The 20,573-nt window shown below is 41.9% G+C and overlaps 2 pseudogenes; both read right to left on the minus strand.

The window, feature by feature from the left end:
* Nucleotides 1–1,970: 1,970 nt before the first annotated feature.
* On the minus strand, nt 1,971–3,427 carry LOC136154470 (glycylpeptide N-tetradecanoyltransferase 1 pseudogene; annotated as a pseudogene).
* An 11,232-nt stretch (nt 3,428–14,659) lies between these two features.
* LOC136154471 (large ribosomal subunit protein mL52 pseudogene) lies at nt 14,660–20,573 on the minus strand (annotated as a pseudogene).

Below are 20,573 nucleotides of genomic sequence, written 5' to 3' on the forward strand. Positions count from 1 at the left end.
ACCAAGACATGGAAGCAACCTAAAAGTTCATTGAAAGAGGAATGGATAAAGAAATGCGGTACATACACACAATGGAATATTATGCAGCCATTAAAAAGAATGAAGCAATACCATTTGCAGCAACATGGATGGACCCAGAGATTGTCATACTGAGTGAGGTAAGTCAGAGAAGAAGAAATAAGATATCCTTTATGTGTGGAATCTAAAAAGAAATGATACAAATGAACTTACAAAATAGAGACTCATAGACTTAGAAAACAAATTTATGGTTGCAGGGGGGAAGGATGGGAGGAAGGGATAGTTAGAAGGTTTGGAATGAACATGTACACACTGCTATATTTAAAATGGATAAACAAGAACCCCTATGGTATGGCACATGGAACCCTGCTCAATGTTATGGGGCAGCCTGGATGGGAGGGGAGTTTGGGGGAGAATGGATCCTTGTATATGTATGACTGAATCCCTTCACTTTTTACCTGAAACTATCACAACATTGCTTGTTAACTGACTCTGTGTGTGCTCAGTTGTGTCTGACTTTCTGTGACCCCCATGGACTGTAGCCCACCAGTCTCCTATGTCCATGGACTTTTCCAGGCAAGAATACTGGAGAGGGTTGCCATTTCCTACCTCAGGGGATCTTCCCAATCCAGGGATCAAACCTGCGTCTCTTGTGTCTCCTGCACTGGCAGGCTGATTCTTTACCATTGTGTCATGTGGGAAACCCAATACAAAATAAAAAGTTTTTAGAAAACATGAAAAAGGTAAAAATAGAGCTATAAAATCAATCCAATAAAAAAAAAAGAAATAGAAACACTTACACACTGTTGGTGGGAACATAAAATAGTATATCCACTTTGAAAAATAGTCTGGTGGTTCCTTGAATGATTAAATGTAGAGTTATCATATGACCCAGCAATTCCACTTCTAGATATATACCCAAAAGAAAGGAAAACATATGCCTGCACAGAAACTTGTACATGAATGTTTACAACAGCATTATTCATAATAAGAAAAAGGTGAAAACAGCCTAAATGTCTATCAACAGACAAATTAATAAGCAAAATATGGTATCCATGCAATGAAATATTATTCAGCTATAAAAAGGAATGAAGTACTGATACTTATGCTACAACATGGATGAATCTTGAAAACATATGCTAAGTAAAGGAAGCAAGTTACAAAAAAACCCCTGTATACTTTAAGATTTCACTCATATAAAAGTTCAGAAAAGGGAAATATATATAGAGAGAAAGGAGATTAGTAGATGTTTAGGGTTGGGAAGAGGGAATGGAGATATGAAGGGATGATAGCTCAGTGGTTTCTTTTTTTAAAATTTGTATGTATTTCTTTGACTGCCTGGGCTCTTAGTTGCAGCATGTGAGATCTTCTATTGCAGTGCATGGACTCTCTAGTTGTGGTGCACTGGCTCAGTGGTTTCAGTGTGGACTTAACTTGCTCTGTGGCAAGTTAAGGATCATAGTTCCCTGACCAGGGATTGAACCTGTGTCCCTTGCATTGTGAGGCAGATTCTTAACCACTGGACCACCAGGGACATCCCTAACTCGTTTCTTCTTGATGTGATGAAAATGTTCTAATATTAACTGTGATGGTTATACATATCTGTGAATAAGTCACTGAACTGTACATACTTCATGATACACACGCACACACACATACACACACACTTAGTAACTCCATAATATGCCAATCATGAGCTAGTTTTCAGCAGTTACCTTCCCTTGATCATAGCTAAATAAAAATAACTGGAAAGCAAGGAAACCAGAGACATGGCTAGAAATGACCTCACACAGCCTATACCATTGCAATACAATCGTCAAGTTAAGTGGAGTGTGTAAAGCTGGTTCAGTTCTGTTCCCTTTGGCAGAGATTCTCACATTTGTAAAAATTGGATCAATAAGTTTCTAGTTTGAATTCTCAATGGCTTTATCCAGAATCTCACTGGCAACTGATTACTGTAACACCAGCCCAACTTTTTCTGCCCCCATGCTGAGGCACTTCCAATTGCAGATAAGACTGTAGGTTGCTGTCCCCATGCTGAACTTGAACTTCTCCAGGGAAGTTTCGTTCTCCATAAGAGTCACTGCATTGAACACATCAAACCCTTTCATTTTGGTGAGAACGAGGGTATTACTCATGAGGTCTAAAAGAGGGGTCTGAGTATGAACATTGTAGAAAGAATACGCAGACTTTAGACTCTTGTGAGGCGGATGGTTCATGATGGTGAACAGAAGTATATAAAAGTTCAGGAAATCTGTCACCTCACTATTCACATTCTCCACCACAAAAGTGTCAATGATAGAACTTCGACAATGTTCTGTAGAACCAGTGTTCCACCTCCTCCTGGCTCATGACTGTTGTGACCCAAAACTGCTTCAGGTACTGGGTGCAGAACTGGTGCACTTTTTCCCATTGGTCACACCCCAGCTGTCTTGGGAGTCTCTGGCAGCTGGTAGAGCTTCATAGTGCACTGCATGGTCAGAATTCTGCTCAAGTGGAAGAACTTCACTTCAATCAGCTTCCATGGGTTTAGGGACCAATACCAATACCTGCAGGTGCCAACAGGCTTTGGTAATACCATTGTGGCAGTTTAAACAGCTTGGAAGATGCCTTCCAGGTAAACCCATTAGGTTATCTCATGGATCAGTACTGGAACCACCTTCTTGGAGTGCATCTTCTTGTGAACACACAGGAAGTTGATCTCTACCATCTTCTTCTCTGTGTAATAGGTATGGATGTTTGCTGGGATGGCACTGATGAATCCAACCCATTTCTGACTTGAGACCACCTGAACCCCACAGTGCCATTGGGAAAGCCAGCTAGGTGGCTGGAGAGCCCACAAAACAAATTCTGGGGAATAATCAAATCAGAACATGTTGTCATCATCTTCCACATAATTCTCATTCAGCAGGGTGTTTTTTGCAGATTCCTTGACCCAGCGAAAAAGAGCTGAATGGCCTTATTTGTTTCCTGGGTCTTCTGCTGGCAAACAGTTCATCCGATGAACAGGCTGATCCTGGGCTGAATCTGTCTCACTGCCTTCCTCTTTCTGCTGCTTCTTTTCAGTTTCTTTTTCTCCTTTTTGCTCCACTGTCATTGGATAGACTCAAGGTGTCCTCCTCCTTCTCACAATCGCTGCAGTACTCTTGGGCCTTTCCATTCCCTTCCATCATCTGCAGCAGCGGAAGTGCCAGTGGCTTCACTGCTGTATCACTCTCATCCGCCTTCTTGAGTTGCCTGTACATACACTTTTAATGGGTGAATTGTACGATATGTGACATGTGAATTATATCTCAAAGGATAAAAGGAATGAGAAATACTTAACTAAATCCAAATAAAAGTGAGCAATAGATGGCCTTTCTTCACCTCCTACACACTTGCACACATACTGCCCTTCCAACTCATCCATGGTACCTAGAATAATTCTTGGCATATATAGTAGGTACTCAAGAAATATTTGTCAAATTAAGGAATATAGTTTATATATATGAATGGATGTATTGGGGATGGATGAAGGAGTAATACAAAACTGAAGGATGTCCAGAACAGGGGTAGCTGGGCCTGGGGTTTTGGGGAATGGCCACTACAAGTTCTCTCTCTGTATATATTTTGTCAACCTGGTAGACAAATTACTTCCCTGAAATCCAGTGAGACACATCAGTTTTTAGCTGCTCCATCCTAGACTCAATCACTACTTCCTCTAATCATATTCTGCTCTTCCCATAACCAACATTTCCTTTTCTCTCTTGCAATCCCACTACCTGGATTACTACAATCCCACTAGGAGTAGAGCAGACTCAACATTAAAAGAGCTGTCTTATGAAGTAATGAGCTTCTTGTCATAAGAGGATGAAGACCTACTATTAGGGGTCTATAAATACCTTTCCTGTATAAGATTCCATCACATACTATACAAGCATGGTCAATTTATATAATGTCAATTCCAATTTCCTCATCTGCATGCACACATAAACCCCCTCAAACTTAATTCAGACAGTCCCCACTTTAAACAAATTCACAATAACCTTTCAAAGGTACAGGAATGATATGGACATATATATTTAAATAGTCAATAATAATCCAAATAATAACTAAAAGCATGAAACACATGATTCCATACTGATATAAATAAATGATTGAACAAATTAATAAATAGAGGAGAAGAAAAAAACACTTTCTTACAGAATGATTCCAAATAATATACTTATTCCCTTCTTCTAGGTGGTGGAGCTTAACATCCTTCCCCTCGAGTATGAGCTGGACTTAATAACTCACTTCTAACCAATGTGTGTACAGAATAGAAACGTGTATAGAGATGGGAACGTAATAACTTTCTGATGGAGAAATTTGGTGGAGACTAACTTAGAAAGGTGATAAAAGTTCACATTACCAGTGATGTCATGTGGATGTTACATCCTTCTTGATACCATGAGACGAGAAGGGCATTTCACCTTGGTGGTGTTCTTCTCCCAAGCCAATCCCCCCCAGCCTAGTTATAAGGAAAACATCAGACAACCCAAACTGAAAGACTTTCTACAAAAATACCTGTTCAGTACTATTCTAAACTGTTGAGGTCATGAGAACCAAGGTGACAGACAAACTGACAGATCGGAGGGGACTAAGAGAACATGATGACTAAAGACAAAATGGTAGCCTGGACTGAATCCTAGAACAGAAAAAAAGAGCATTAGTGGAAAAACTAATATAATACAAATAAATTCTGTAGTTTAGTTTACAGTAATTTGGGTTTTTAAATTTTGAAACAGGGGTCACAGGTATGCAGCTCGCTAAAGTAAGGGGAAACTGGGTGAATTTTTGCTTCTATCTTTGCAGCTTCTATGTAAATCTAAGATTGTTCTAAAATGCAGAGTTTATTTAAAAAGAAGCAAAATAAATATGCTCAAGATTCCTTAGAAGAGATTTAAAGGATCTTAGATAGCATCACCGACTCAATGGACATGAATTTGAGCAAATTCTGGGAGACAGTGGAGGGTAGAGGAGCCTGGTGTGCTACAGCCCATGGGGTTGCAAAGAGTCGGACCCGTTTAGTGACTGAACAACAACAATAAAGGATCTTAATTCAACCATCTATCCAGGATTTTTGTAGAAAGAGGCACTAGAGCATAATGGTTAAGAATTGATTGAGGACAAGTGCACCTGTGTGGGCTCTCCAGGAGGCTCAGTGGGTAAAGAACCTGCCTGCAATGCAAGAAACGCAAGAGGTATGGGTTCAATTCCTGGGTCAGGAAGATCCCCTGGAGAAGGAAATGGCAACCCACTCCAGTATTCTTGCCTGGAGAATCCCATGGACAGAGGAGCCTTGCAGGTTACAGTCCATAGGTCGCAAAGAGTCAGACATGACTGACTGCAGATGGTGATTGCAGTCATGAAATTAAAAGACACTTACTCCTTGGAAGGAAAGTTATGACCAACCTAGACAGCATATTAAAAGCATAAACATTGCTTTGTCAACAAAGGTCCATCTAGTCAAGGCTGTGGTTTTTCCAGTAGTCATGTATGGATGTGAGAGTTGGACTATAAAGAAAACTGAGTGCCAAAGAATTGATGCTTTTGAACTGTGGTGTTGGAGAAGACTCTTGAGAGTCCCTTGGACAGCAAGGAGATCCAACCAGTCCATCGTAAAGGAGATCAGTCCTGGGTGTTCATTGGAAGGACTGATGTTGTAGCTGAAACTCCAATATTTTGGCCACCTGATGCGAAGAGCTGACTCATCTGAAAAGACCCTGATGCTGGGAAAGATTGAGGGCAGGAGGAGAAGGGGATGACAGAGGATGAGATGGTTAGATGGCTTCACTGACTCAATGGACCTGAGTCTGGGTAAACTCTGGGAGTTGGTGATGGACAGGGAGGCCTGGCGTGCTGTGGTTCACGGGGTCGCAAAGAGTTGGACATGACTGAGCGACTGAACTGACTGAACTGAAGCAACTGAACACGCATGCACACATGCACATGCATGCCTGGCACACAGACTACAGCAGTTGGCTATGTCTGTGCAAGCTCTCCAGGCTTGGCGGCTCCTGGTTAAGCATCCATCTGGCCCTGTCACTCATGGACACCCCTTTCTGTAGCACCCACCCACACCCTGGGCGGTTATCCCCAGCCCTGTGCTACATGCCCAGGCCCCGGCCAGATCCAACATGGACAATGTCCTGCAGCAGATCATGGCCATCACTGACCAGAGCTTGGAGAGGCACAGGCCAGAAAGCATGCTCTGAATTGCCATCCCATGAAGCCTGCTCTCTTCAGTGTGCTCTGTGAGATCAAGAAAAAGACAGGTGAGCAGAGTGAAGGTCCGGAGAGAGAGAATATCACCCCAGTAACCCACAGCCAGGCTGCATGCTGCCCCCTCCACACCCTGTAATGGCTCAGGGAGGAAACCCTGCACCCACAGGCCCCAGGCACTGTCTGTGCATCTGCTGCTCTACCACATCCATGAAGGCTCCTGGCCTCTGCCATCTGTTTCTTCTTCTGAGTGCAGGGTCTAGGATGCCCTGTGTCCTAGGACTGCCCTGGGACCTGGCACACAGTGTACACATCTTATAGTTTTGTTGAATGAGGAATTGTTTCTAGTGACTGATACCTGTTAGGTGAAATCCTTTTTATCTTGTGTCCTGACAGAGTGCAGGCCTGACTTAGAAAACAAGGCTTATCATCATATCCTGAAGAGAAAACCATCCTCCATGTAAACCTAGCGTTGCTGGACGTTCCTGGAAGCACTACCCTATGAGTTCCAAGAATTACCCTCTGATGCCTTCTCTGACCTGTGGGACAGACGCCAGTGAATCTTCCATGGTTGATATGTGGGGGCTCCGCCTGTATTCTCCTCTGTGGTGTCTGGGTGGTCCTGCCTGCTGCAGTTTCTGAAAGCCAAGGATACCATAGGAGTACACCCCCCTCCCAAATCCTTCCCTTGAAACAGTTCTTCTTGCTATTGGGAGGAGCTGTCCTGAGGAGAACAAAGAAACCCTTTTTTAGAGAGCTTTGAATTTAGTTGGGAGGACCCAATACTGGCCCAGTCCCTTTCCTGAAACCCTTCGGGGCTGAGTGTATTAGAGAATTCAGAATTGTTTGGGTTTTAGGTATGTGGTGTTGGCAAGGACTGAGGCAGAGCCTGCGTTCATTGACTTTTAGTCTCAGAACATGAACAGTTGCCCACTGTGGTGTGGGTCGGGCTTTGCCTCCAAATGAACTTGAGTGCCAACTTGTGTAAAAAATTTTGCATCTTGGATTGCAGCTGGGCAGGCCCTTGAGGAGCTGCCAGGCTTCCTGGGTTATTCACACTAAGGGGCCTGTTCTGTCTTCTCCAAGCTGTGATTGTCCCCTGCTCTGGCCTCACGTGCACATCTGTGCCTCACTTTGGTCAGTTCTGAGTTTGCTTCATCTCTAAGGAATGAGAAGTTCCAGCTCCACCAGACTTGCTCTCGGGCCAAGGAGCCGTTGCTATGCTGAGGGAGCACAGGCAGCTGCAGTCAGTGGGAGTGGATGTGAGTAACTCATCACACAAGGGAACACCCTCCTATTTCCTCACCACTGTTCCTGGGCTGGGCTGGGAGTTGTCAGGCACAAGTAATCCAGTGATTTTTTAAATAAAATATTCTTGGAGTATAGTTGCTTTACAATGTTGTGTTAGTTTTTACTGTATGGCAAAGTGAATCAGATATATATATATATATATATATATATATATATATATATATATATATATATGCAACCCCCCCTTTTTGGATTTCCTTCACACTTAAGTCACCACAGAGCATTGACCAGAGTTCCCTGTGCTATACAGTAGATTCTCATTAGTTATATATTTTATACATAGTATCAGTAGTGAAAGTCGCTCAATTGTGTCTGACTCTTTGTGACCCCATGGAATAGTCCATGGAATTCTCTAGGCCAGAATACTGGAGTGGGTAGCCGTTCCCTTCTCCAGGGGATCTTCCCAACCCAGGGATCGAACCCAGGTCTCCCACATTGCAAGCGAATTCTTTACCAGCTGGGCCACCAGGGAAGCCTTAGTATCAATAGTGTATATTTGTAAATCCCAATGTGCTTCCCTGGTGGTTCAGATGGTAAAGAATCTGCCTGCAATGCAGGAGACCCAGGTTCCATCTGTGGGTCGGGAAGATTCCCTAGAGAAGGGAATGGCTACCCACTCCAGTTTTCTTGCCTGGGAAATCCCATGCACAGAGGAGCCTGGCAGGATACAGTCAATGTCCCAATTCATGCCATCCCTCCTCTTTTCCCCTTGGTATCCATACATGTCAATCAACAGAGGAATAAATAAAGAAAATGTGGTACATACAATGGAATATTACTCAGCCATAAAAAGGAACAAAACTAGATCATTTGTAGAGACTGTAATACAGAATAAAGTAAGTCAGAAAGAGTAAAACATATATGTGAAATCTGAAAGAATTGGTATAGACAATCTTATTTATAAAGCAGAAATCCAATGATATTTTACCTCTGTTTCCATTTCTCCTTAGCCACTCAGGTTTGTTGCAATTGCAATATCATTAGTAGCTTCAGCCTTCTAGTTGGGATCTATGTGTGACTTCTTCCAGAATTCGGATCCCTTTTGCAATTGGCTGGACCCAGGGCTGAAACCCATGCCCAGTATTTCATCATGACCATGTGACTCATCCCATGGGGGTGATTTACATCTGAATTAATTAAATTCAAGTATAATTAAATAAGGCATTCTTCAGCCACACTAGCCACATCTCAAGTGCTCGGTAGCCACATGTAGCTGGAGGCTCCCATATTAGATATTACAGATCTAGAACATTACATTATTGGAACATTTCTATTGAACAGGCAAGTGGATTAGTATAGACAAATCAAGCATTATGAAAAAAAGTCTAATGTTCATGATGATGACTAGAGAAACAAAATATGGTCCTTATGTACAATGGACTGTTATTCAGCCATAAAAAGGAGTGATTATTTATGACATGAGCTACAACATGGATGAACCTTAAAAACTTTATGCTAACAAGGCCCTGTTGCATAGCACAGGGAACTATATTCAATATCTTGTAATAACCTATAATGGGAAAGAATCTGAAAACGAATATGCACACATACATACACACACACACACATATAACTGAATCACTTTGCTGTATACCTGAAACATTGTAAACCAACTATACTTCAATTAAAAAAAAACCTTTATGCTGAATGAAAGTAACCAGACATAAAAGTCCACAATAATGTGTGAGTCCATTTATGTGAAATGTCCAGAGTAGGTAGAAAGAGATTAGCAGTTGCCAGGGCCTGGGGTGGGGGAATGAGGAATGACTACTAAGAAGGACAGGATCTCCTTTTGAGGTGGTGAAGAAGTTAGGTGGTAGTTGCACAATCTGGTGAATGTACTGAAAACCACTGAATTATTCACTGGAAATGGGTGAATTGTATATCACATGAATTATGTCTCAATAGCTGTTATAAAAACCAAAATAAGGATTGATTGAACTCCAGTTCTGGTGCTCATCAGCTTTGTGATTGTGGGTAAGTGACTTAACCCCTCTGCACCTCAGTTTACTCATCTCTGAAATGAGGATAATAATAGCACTTACCTCATAGGTCAATAGGAGGTTGGTATCTGTTAATGAGTTAATAATTTAAAGTGCTTAGCACAATACCTAGCACTTGTAAATGCTATCTAAATGTTTGCTGAATAAAATATAAAGTAACACTTATGAAAACTTCTGCACAGGTCCTAGCAGTAGAGCAGCCCATCATATATCTCAGTACACACTCATTGGATTCATATAACATACCCTGAATATTATTTAGGGATGTTTATGAACCGACCAACCTGTGAGATGGCATTTACAATCCCCCAAAAGGTTACCAGAGAAGCTGCTTTAGAATAACAGGCTGCTTTGGGGACCCCAGATGCAGACTGGCAGTTATTGATGAACAGTGGTATGTCAGGAAGAAACCTACTAGACAATGGTGTGCACAGGGAAGTATTTATATTTCTTCCCCCAGGGATTCACCTGGGTTGCTTTCTTCTCCCAATGCTTTTTACACTCACTCTCTGATTAATTAAGACCTTCCTTTCTTTATCACTCAACTTAAATCTTTCCTTAGCTCTGAGACCTCCAGGGCAGTCTTTCCTCTGAACTCCAACAAAGCTAGTTGATTCTTTCATTTGACCTGGAGAATATGCTGTCTTATACATTCTTTTCTCTCCCCCTTCAGATCCCAAGTACCTGAAGGGCAGACACTGACCTTGTGTCCCTCACAGGACAGCTTCCCCTCCATGGGAGGTGAATTGATACTTAGTGTTCAAGAATGAACAGAAAGTCCACCCCTCCCTTACTGAGTGGTGTTCCTCAGATACTTACTGAGCTGTGTGCTTGGAGCAGAGGATCTGGAGGATGAAAGAGTAGAGTCATTGTTTTCAGGAAGGCCACAAACTTGAACCAAAACTTTATGTGTTAAATTCATAGTATCATTAGTCTTTGGTGGGAGTTGAGAAAAATGGGATGGGGGCAGGGGCAGCAACAAAGGAGCCTTTGTTTAACCTTCTCAGTAATGTTCTTTTATACATAGTTTAATTACCTGGTGGAAAAGAGAGTCTCCTGAAGGCATCAAACTGAGGCAAAGGTGGAGGAGAGAGGGCAATTCTGATAGTAGAGAGAGAGGAATTTGTAGTGTGGGGAAAACACAGGACAGGGCTTTGGAGAGAAGCAGGAAGGGAGAGACAGGAAAGTATAACCCTTCCCTTAGTCTCTCTACATCTTCAGTAGATTCTACTTTCCACCTCTGATTTAGTTTTAAAAGATTTTTTTTTTTTGATGTGGACCATTTTTAAAGTCTTTATTAAATTTGTTACAATATTGCTTCTTGTTTTATGTTTTAGTTTTTTTTGGCCACACAGCATGTGGGACCTTAGCTCCTTGACCAGGGATGGAACCTGCACCCCTGCATTAGAAGGTGAAATCTTAAACACTGGACCACCGGGGAAATCCCTCTGCCTCTGATTTTTTAAAAATAAAAGTCTACAATACTGTAAAGCAATTAGCCTCCAACTAATAAAAATAATTGGGAAAAAAAGATAAAAAAGAAACATTTTGTAGCTTAAAAAAATAAAAAATAAAAGTCTTTAGGCAATTGGATTGCATGTGGGAACCAGAGAGAGCGTATGTAATACAAAATGAACGTGCCCTCCCCCCACCACATGCAGAGTTCAGCCACAGCGGTTTGACATGAATAACTATTAATACCATTTCTATGTAGTTGTGGACTTCCCAGGTGGCACAGTTGGTAAAGAATCTGCCTGCCAATGCAGGAGATAAAAGGGACATGAGTTCAATCCCTCGGTTAAGAAGATCCCCTGGAGTAAGAAATGGCTATCTGCTCCAATATTCTTGCCTGGAAAATCCCATGGACAGAGGAACCTGGTGAGCTACAGGCCATGGGGTTGCAAAGAGTTGCACTTGACTGAGCACACACAATCTATGTAGGTAATGAGGGCAGGAGGAGAAGGGGATGACAGAGGATGAGATGGTTGGATGACATCACCGACTTGATGAACACGGGTTTGGGTCAACTCCGGGAGTTGGTGATGGACAGGGGGGCCTGGCGTGCTGCGGTTCATGGGGTCACAAAGAGTCGGACACGACTGAGCTAATGAACTGAGTTGAACAGACAGGAAGCAAGGTATATTGTGCCAGCCTTCCTAAGGCTCCCAATCTAGGGATAAGACAGATAGTAAACAAGCAGAAAAGTAAATACATGATTTCAAATTGTAATCACAACCAGGAAGAAGAAATATCAAGAGAAAGGAATGGGCAGATGGCTTACTTCAAATTGGGTACACAGAGATGGCCTCTCTCAGGAGGGATTACCTCAGCTGAGACCTAAACATTAAGCTCCAACAGTGCAAAGCCTGGGGTGGGAGTTGGGAGAGTGCTCCAGGTGAGGGGATCAATGAGAGAGAGAAAGATTAAAAGGAAGAAGAAAGTGTGAGGGGAAATATTAGTAAGAGATATTACATCCACTGAAACTCAGGGTAAATGATCTGCTCAAAATTATAGCACTAGTTAGTGACAAATGAGAGGATTCTAGAGCTCTATCCTGAGAAATAAAACTGAACAGAAGGCTTCTGGGGCTTCAAGGAAGCATCTAGCAAGAGACCTAGGGAAAAAACAACAGGGATAGGGACTCAGAGCACTCTCTATGACTCTAGAAATTTTATCAATATTCCAGTTGTAGTAATTTTTGTTAATCCCTTTCTGTTTCTTGAAGGGGCTGACAGCAAAATCTTTGCATGAAAATCATAAATATCAGATTAGTAAAAGTTTCCAAGGTGTTAGGCCATGGCCCCTTGTCTTTGGGGGCAGCAAAGAAAGGGAGCCTGCAGGCCTGGATTCCATATCTCAGTCAATCCTGGAAAAGCTGAATCCCAAGGCAAAGAGCAAAGGCTGACAGCTCCCAAAGGAAAGAAAAGCAAGTTGAATGCCTGGGTTTGTGGAACAATCCAAAGAAGAAGGGCCAAGTGGTTGAATACATGGTGGAGAATTGAAGGGATGGAGGGGGCTCAAAACAGTTTATCAGAAGGTTCATAAAGAGGTTATCTTGCTGAAGGCCACATAGCAAAGCCAGGAGTGGAACCCAGGTCTGACACATTCTACAGGCTTTCTATTAAATCAATTGAGATTATTTCCTCCACAACTCCTCTTTAATGTTGCTGGTAGGTTGTTTTTAGAACGATGATGTTTAAAAGTGTGAGTGTGTGAGTAAGAAAAGCGTGAGTGTGTGTTGAAGAGAGACCTAATGAGATTGATGTGCTTCTGCTGTTTTATTAGTGTACTTTCTCTGTGTCTACCTATGACTTGATAGAATTATTCCATAAATGCATTTCTTGCTGATGAGACAACCTAATTCCAGAGGGTTCATGGAAATCCCTAAACCTGAAGAGAGGGGCCTGAAGAATATTGAGGATCCCCTTCTAACCAGACCTTTTGGATTCTTGGAATAGCTGAGCAAGGGCAGAGAGGAAGCAGCCAGTGATGTCCATGGGCAGCCATCCTGAGCTGTAGGCTGGGCCTCCATGATTGAGGTTTTATGGGAATGTAAACCTGGAAGCAAAGTCAGACAGTTGTGTCTGACTTATTACAACCCATGGACTGTAGCCCTTCAGGCTCCTCTGTCCATGGAATTCTCCAGGCAAGAATACTGGAGTGAGTTGCCATTCCTTTTTTCAGGGGATCTTCCCAACCCAGGGATGGAACCCGGGTCTCCCACATTGCAGGCAGATTGTTTACCATCTGAGTCATGAGGGAAGCCCTTAACTGGTTTCACAAAGACACTATATGTTGGGGAATACGTGTAACTCTATGGCTGATTCATGTCAATGTATGACAAAACCCACTGAAATGTTGTGAAGTAATTAGCCTCTAACTAATAAAAAGAATTAAAAAAAAAAAAAAGACACTATATGTGCTAGGAGTAGCCCTGGAGAATACCAGCTCAGTGTTGGAGGTACAAACATCACTCCACAACTCTGAGGGATAAGAATTATCACATCTCTTTGTATATCAGAGTTAATTCCATTTTGAACTCCCAATCCCATAAGTACAGAGGGAAACTCAACCTGTTATTTTTGGGACCCCTGACTCATAGTTGTACATCAGTTCTGGAATTTTATACACACAAGTACATGGCAATATGGCCCTCCAGTCATCAAGCCGTTTGCTCACAATGGTAAATGTTGAGATATCCATTGACCCCTGTTCTGGTGGGAAAGATCCCCTGGAGAAGGAAATGGCAACCCACTCCAGTATTCTTGCCTGGAGAATCCCATAGACAGAGGAGCCTGGCGGGCTACACTCCATAGGGTCACAAGAGTTGAACACGACTTAGCGACTAAATCATCAACATCAGGGCCCTTCAGGTCCAGCAGCACTCTGATGCTTTTGTGAAAAACTTTTGCTTCTGGTTCCAACTTCCCTGATTCCCTAACTCATGACTTCTCACTAGGGCCTTCCCCATATGCTGCCTAGAAGCCAGGCCAGGCTCTGCCACTCTGGAATTCACAGAGCTCTTTCTCGTCTTCCCTTACACTGGAGAAATCTCTCTTTTTTGATCTGAGAAAAGCCTCTTTCCTTTCTGTTTCTTCTAAGATATTTTTTCTTTACTGGCAATTTTTCCCCTCCCTCTGGGACTCAAAGCTCTTGTGAACAAAAGTCATGAAGTGTTGTGGGAAATGTCAATTTTCTGCCCTTCTACAAACCTCCTGGTGGCCAAGAGGGCCAGAACCAGCTACCTGCTTAAGTGAAGAAAATAAAAGGAGGAGTATATGGAGAGAAAAATATATACAAACATATTAATCTGTTAAAGTATTATCCAACTGTAGAGCAACAGGAACTCTCATACATCACTGGTAGAGGTTTAAATTGGTACAACCTCTCTGGTAAATAATTTTACAGTATCTATTAAAGATGAACATATACATGTCAGAAATAACATCATTAAGTATATAGCAAGTATAAATGAATGCTTATGGCCACCAAAAGACATGTATAGGAGTGGAGTATTCGTAGCAGCACTATTGTTTTTTTTTTTTTTTCTTTTTTCTTTTTGAAGAGGGACAGGAGTCACTTTTTTATTGACTTGATTGTGGGTTCTGCAGTAGAGACGCTTTGGGTTTAAGAGCATTCTGCTGTTTCCTGTCTTCTTTCTGCAACTTCTCCTGCTGCTTGAGCTGCCATGCCTGTAATCTAGCATCCACTTCCTGTGACAGTACAACTCATCTCACAAACTTTTCCCTTTGAGTTTATCTTCAAAGCTGGCCTTTCACTGGAGGAGACGGGTGGCCATCTGCCTAAGATCAGTCTGGGAGCTCTGTAAAGGGCTGGTAGCCAGAGGGGCTGGCAGCAAGGCCCTGCTGGAGTTGCCACTGGCTGCCCATGCAAGCCTTGGGGCTGCAGGGCTAGCCTCAGGACAACCAAAGCAGTCATGCTGAGGCACAAGAGCTGAAAGTGGGCGTGGTCTCCGTGGCCAAGGGCAACGCTGCGTGGGAAGCTGTGGCAGCAATATTCTTAATAAGCCACACTGAAAATAACCCCAATGTTTATCAACCATAAAATAGATGATATAACATACAATGGAATATTATACAGCAGTGAGAATAAAACAATGTGCAACATGATTGACTCTCACAAATATAATGTTGAGCTAAGGAAATTAGGCACAAGAAAATTATACAGTATGATTTTATTTATACATAAAGTTTTTTAAATGGCAGAGACAAGCTGTGGTGTTGAGAGTTGGCCTAGTGATCACCTACAGGAAGAAGGGAAGGGGTAGTATTTTAGAGGAAGCACAAAAGAGGGGCTTTTGGATGCTGGTAATGTTCTGTTTCTTGACCAGGGTAAGTTCAGCTTGTGATAACATCAGTAATACATTAGGCTTAAGACATGGAAACAATAAATATCCATCAGCAGATGAACAGATAAGGAAGTGGTACATATATACAATGGAGTATTACTCAGCCATTAAAAAGAATGAAATAATGCCATTTGCAGCAACGTGGATGGACCTGGAGATTGTCATGTGTTAAGTGAAGTAAGTCAGACAGAGAAAGACAAATAACATATGATATCACTTATATGTGGAATCTAAAAAGAAATGATACAAATGAACTTATTTACCAAATAGAAACAGAATTATAGTCATAGGAAACAAACTTCCCATTACCAAAGGGGATAGCGGGGAGGGGAAGAGATAAATCAGGAGTTTGGGATTAACATATACACATTATATATAATAAAGAGCTTCCCTGATGACTCAACAGGTAAAGAATTTGCCTACAATGCAGGAGACATAGGAGATATGGGTTGGATCCCTGGGTCAGGAAGATCTCCTAGAGGAGAAAATGGCAACACACTCCAGTATTCTTGCCTGAAAAATCCCATGGACAGAGGAACCTGGCAGGCTATAGTTCATAGAGTTGCAAAAAACTTATTTACAAAATAGAAACAGAGTCACAGTCATAGAAAACAAATTTATGGCTACCAAAGGGGATATCAGGGAGGGGGAGAGATAAATCAGGAGTTTGGGATTAACAAATACACACTACTATATATAAAATAGGAAAAACAATAAGGACCTACTGTATAGCATAGCAAACTATAGTCAATATTTTATAATAACTTATAATGAAAATGAATCTGAAAAAAAGAATATATATATGTATATATATATAAAACCTTGCTATACAGTTGAAATGAACACAACTTTGTAAAGTAATTATACTTCCATAAAAATGCATAAAAATAATATATTGGATAATATTTTTGTGTTTTTGTGTATACAGCCAATAAAAAGTAGACAGCTGAATTAAAAAAAAAAATAGCCTGTCACTCCAATTAGCTGACTGTAGCAACAATCCAGGTGGTAAAGAATAATGGCCTGAATAATTTAAGATTGTGGAAATAAGGAGAGAGAGTGAGTGAAAGTCACTCAGTGGTGTCGGACTCTTTGCGACCCCATGGACTATACAGTCCATGGAATTCTCCAGGCCAGAAAACTGGAGTGGGTATCCTTTCCCTTCTCCAGGGGATCTTCCCAACCCAGGGATCGAACTCAGGTCTCCTGTATTGCAGGCAGATTCTTTACCAGCTGAGCCACAAGGAGGGAGAAGCAAGGGTCAATGAATGACTGGATGTGAACAGCATAGAGGGAGAGGAGTCAAAGACAATGCCCAGGATTTGGGCTTGGTTGTTCATTTCTGTTCAGTTGCTAAGCTGTGTCTGACTCTTTGTGACCCCATGGACCGAAATACGCCAGGCTCCCCTGTCTTTCACTATCTCCTGGAGTTTGGTCAAATTCATATCCATTGAGTTGGTGATGCTATCTAACCATCTCATCCTCTGATGCCTGCTTCTACTTTTGCCTTCAATCTTTCCCAGATCCAGGCTCTTTTCCAAAGAGTCAGCTCTTCGCATCATGTGGCCAAAGTACTGGAGCTTCAGCTTCAGCAATAGTCATTCCAATGGACTTGGACAACTAGGTAAATAATGGTGGGATTAGTTGAGATAGGGATCATTGGAAGAGGTAAGACTAAAGTGAATGAACAGGTAATGAAGTCTGATTGGCACATAATGAGCTCATAAGGTCTATGGGACATTTATGTGGAGAGGTGGTGTGGCATAGGGTTTAAAAGTGAGGGTCGATTTTTGATTCTGGATATAATGTAATAAACACACACCTCTTTATCCACCACTTAACTTGACTCTAAAACTTGTCCAGAATACATAAGCAACTCTTTGAGAACTCAATACATGTCAGCAGATAGATCAGAGAACCATAGAAATAAAAGTAACACCAAACTGGTAGAGAGTTTACCACTTTTGTTCCTCCAGCATCTCCCACCACAAACTCAACACATTCTAAAAACTGGAAGTGAGCACAATGATGCAAAAGGAGATCCAAGAGGGAAGCCGCTAGTTTTGCATGAAGGAGCAACAAAGGGAAATCCTAAGCTCCAGGCAGAGTGCAGGACATACATAGGTGCTTTCTCCCCTTCCTCTTTCTTCTGTTCTCTAGTGCCCCAGTCACCAGGTAGTCCCACAGTGGGGGTGAAGGCAGAGGCAAGGAGCAGCCGGAAATGGGAAATGGCAGAAGCTGGAATTCTCAAGAACTTTCCTTTCTGTTCAATACACCTGCAGCTCTAAGAGGTGTAAGAGGGAGGGGCCTAAACCCAGGACTTTCATTTTTAGTTTCTGTCTACTCCTTCCTAGTCTCCTCCTAGTCCCAGCACAATTCTGGACATGGGTTCTTTCTAGCCATGAAGAAACCATGAGAACCAAACATGGAAGCCTGGGAAACTAGGAAGTACTGGAACTCGGGAAAGCTGCCAATAAAGCTGTTTACTCTGGACCTCTGGGTGCATTTTAACTGCTCCTGACTAGCATAACGCAGATGGAAAACTGAACTAACAGTACTTTGTGAAGGCCCAAATGACTATTGGTTAGTGAATATATAGGAAAGACCTGCTTAGTGGTGCACAATTTAAAAAACCCTAACTGAAGTTGGAAACACAGCCTCCAGAAGGAACAAAACAAAAATGACAACATTATTCATAGGAGGGAGTGAGGTGGGGTGACTATAAAGGGAGAGCACCAAGGTGTTTAGGGGGATGATAGAACTGTTCTGTACCCTAGAACCAAAAATCAAATGAATAATAGTTTTAAACATAAAATGAACAAATAAAAGTGAAGGCCCTGGAGCCAGACTGCCTGAGTTCAAATTCTGGAACCCGACATACTAGCTGTGTGACCCTAAACAAGTTACCACCGCACTGGGCTTCAAGTTTCCTCATTCATTAAATAGGGACAATCATTCCTAATTTAATAAATTAGGAGGTTGGGATTAAGGGATCTACACTGCTATATATAAAGTAGATAAACAATAAAAGTTTACTATACAGCATAGGGAAATATATTCAATATCTTGTAGTAACTTATAATAGGAAAGAATCTGCTATATATGTATATGTTTAAAGCTGAATCACTTTGTTGTACAGCTGAAACTAACACAATATTGTAAATCAACTATACTTCAATTAAAAAAAAATAAAAATAGGGACAATCACAGTTCTTGCCTTCTAAGGAGTCTGTTGTGGTAAAGTATAATGAGGTAAATGTGCTTAGAACAGTGCCTGACACATGGCATATGTTCAATGAATGCCATAACCAATCAACATAAGGCCCTGGGGCACAGGAGTCGGGTGAGAGGACTCAAGAAATCACCAGGTGAATCACTGTTGGGTGTATTGAGCTGCTGTGACCTTTTATTTTTAAGCCATTCAATCTGCCCAGCCACCACCCTTCTTCACTACCCTTCTGACCTCCTTTCAGTTTTTCATGCAGTTCCTGAGTCTCTGTTTTGGCTCTAGGCCTGCCCTTCAGTTCATTAACTGGTTGTGATCTCTCCAAACTAGTCTCTAAGCTGTTCTTTACCTTGGCTGTATGTCAAAATCTCTCAGACATTCTTCGAAACTACTGGCCTGAGCTCAAAAAATGTCAGTGTCATGAAAGACTAGTGAAAAGGCTGGGGAACTGTTCTAGATGACAGGAGACTAAAGGATAACTCCATGCAATATGTGGATTTTGGAGGGGGTGGAGGAGAATGTCTGAAGAGGCCATTATTAGGATATTTAAGGAAAACTGTGTATGAACTATATGTGAAAGAACTCAATTTGAGAACTCAATACATGTCAGCAGATAGATCAGAGAACCATAGAAATAAAAGTAACACGTCCTTGTTACTAGGAGATACACACTACAGTACTTGAATATCCTAATGTTTGCAACTAACTTTCAAACGGTTCAGCAAGATAATAGTTATTATGTTATACGATAATAATTACACATTCATCATTTTAGTCAGTTGTGTGCTAGATAGACAAGCAAGATGGCAAAACATTAATAGTTGGTAAAACTGGATAAAGGGTACTCGTGCTAATTTTATAACTTTCTGCAGGTTTCCATTTTTTTTTTTTTTTCAAAATAAGAAGGAGTGATAGACCATCTCTTAAAGATTTTTTTCAAAACACACATGCCTGTGTTGCATTCCTAACTGAGTAAAGAAGACTTTCCCTGGGTGGGATCTAGGAATCTGCATTTTAAAAGTTCTGGGATCCCCCTCTCCCCAGAAAAGAAGCACCATAGAGAAACTTCATCTCAGACACACCTCTAACTCCTCTGGCTCTTGGTTTCCTTCAGGACCCAAACCTCAACACTAGCTCTGTTTGGCAATGTTCCAGCTGGGCCTTCCTCCAGACCTTTGCAAAGCTGGTTGCAGCTAGGGAGTGGGAGTGGTGAGAAGAGGTGAGGGTGGATCTCTGTGTACTCCAACATTCATCACAGGAGCAGATAAAGAGGGTTCCATGAGAGACTGAGAAGGAAGGCCAGGGAAATAAGATGAAAACCCCAAGAATATACTCAAAGGTGGATAAAGATACATGACAAATTCTAGGAGTGCATGCTCTACAAGAAGCATCAGGGTGAGAAGTAAGTTTCTGTATCAGTGCAGAAGTGGGCCCTTTGTTGCCAGAAGAGATTTTCCTGGCAAGCCCCCTCTTCCCTACATCAGACAGTCCCCCCCTACAGGGTTGGCTGACAGGCACCTGAGATCTCAGACAGGAGAAATCTCTTTTTTCAAAAGCAAGGTTTCTGGGAGACAAATGCTATCAAACCCCTCGAGAGGAAGATTTGCAGGTCAGGGTGTTTGACTTTGCTTCTCCCTCCTGCTGAGTTTGGAACAGGATTTATAGTTTCTGGGAAGTGTTGTGTGAAACCCCTTCAGGGTCAGAAAAAATACACCCATTTGTCATTTGGGGGTGGGGGTGCATGAAATCTAGAGTTGACTGTTCGTTCCTAGCATCTGGTGAGAGTGAGAGTGTGAAATACGGACAGTGAACAAAGTGCAGCCATAGGGAAGGCAAGTTAAAATCTACCACCCTTCTCTTTACCAGTTGGCTCCATCACAGCAGAGGTTTTCCTGTCAGTCAT

The sequence above is a fragment of the Muntiacus reevesi genome, chromosome X (genome assembly GCF_963930625.1).
Source record: "Muntiacus reevesi chromosome X, mMunRee1.1, whole genome shotgun sequence".
Lineage (NCBI taxonomy): Eukaryota > Metazoa > Chordata > Mammalia > Artiodactyla > Cervidae > Muntiacus > Muntiacus reevesi.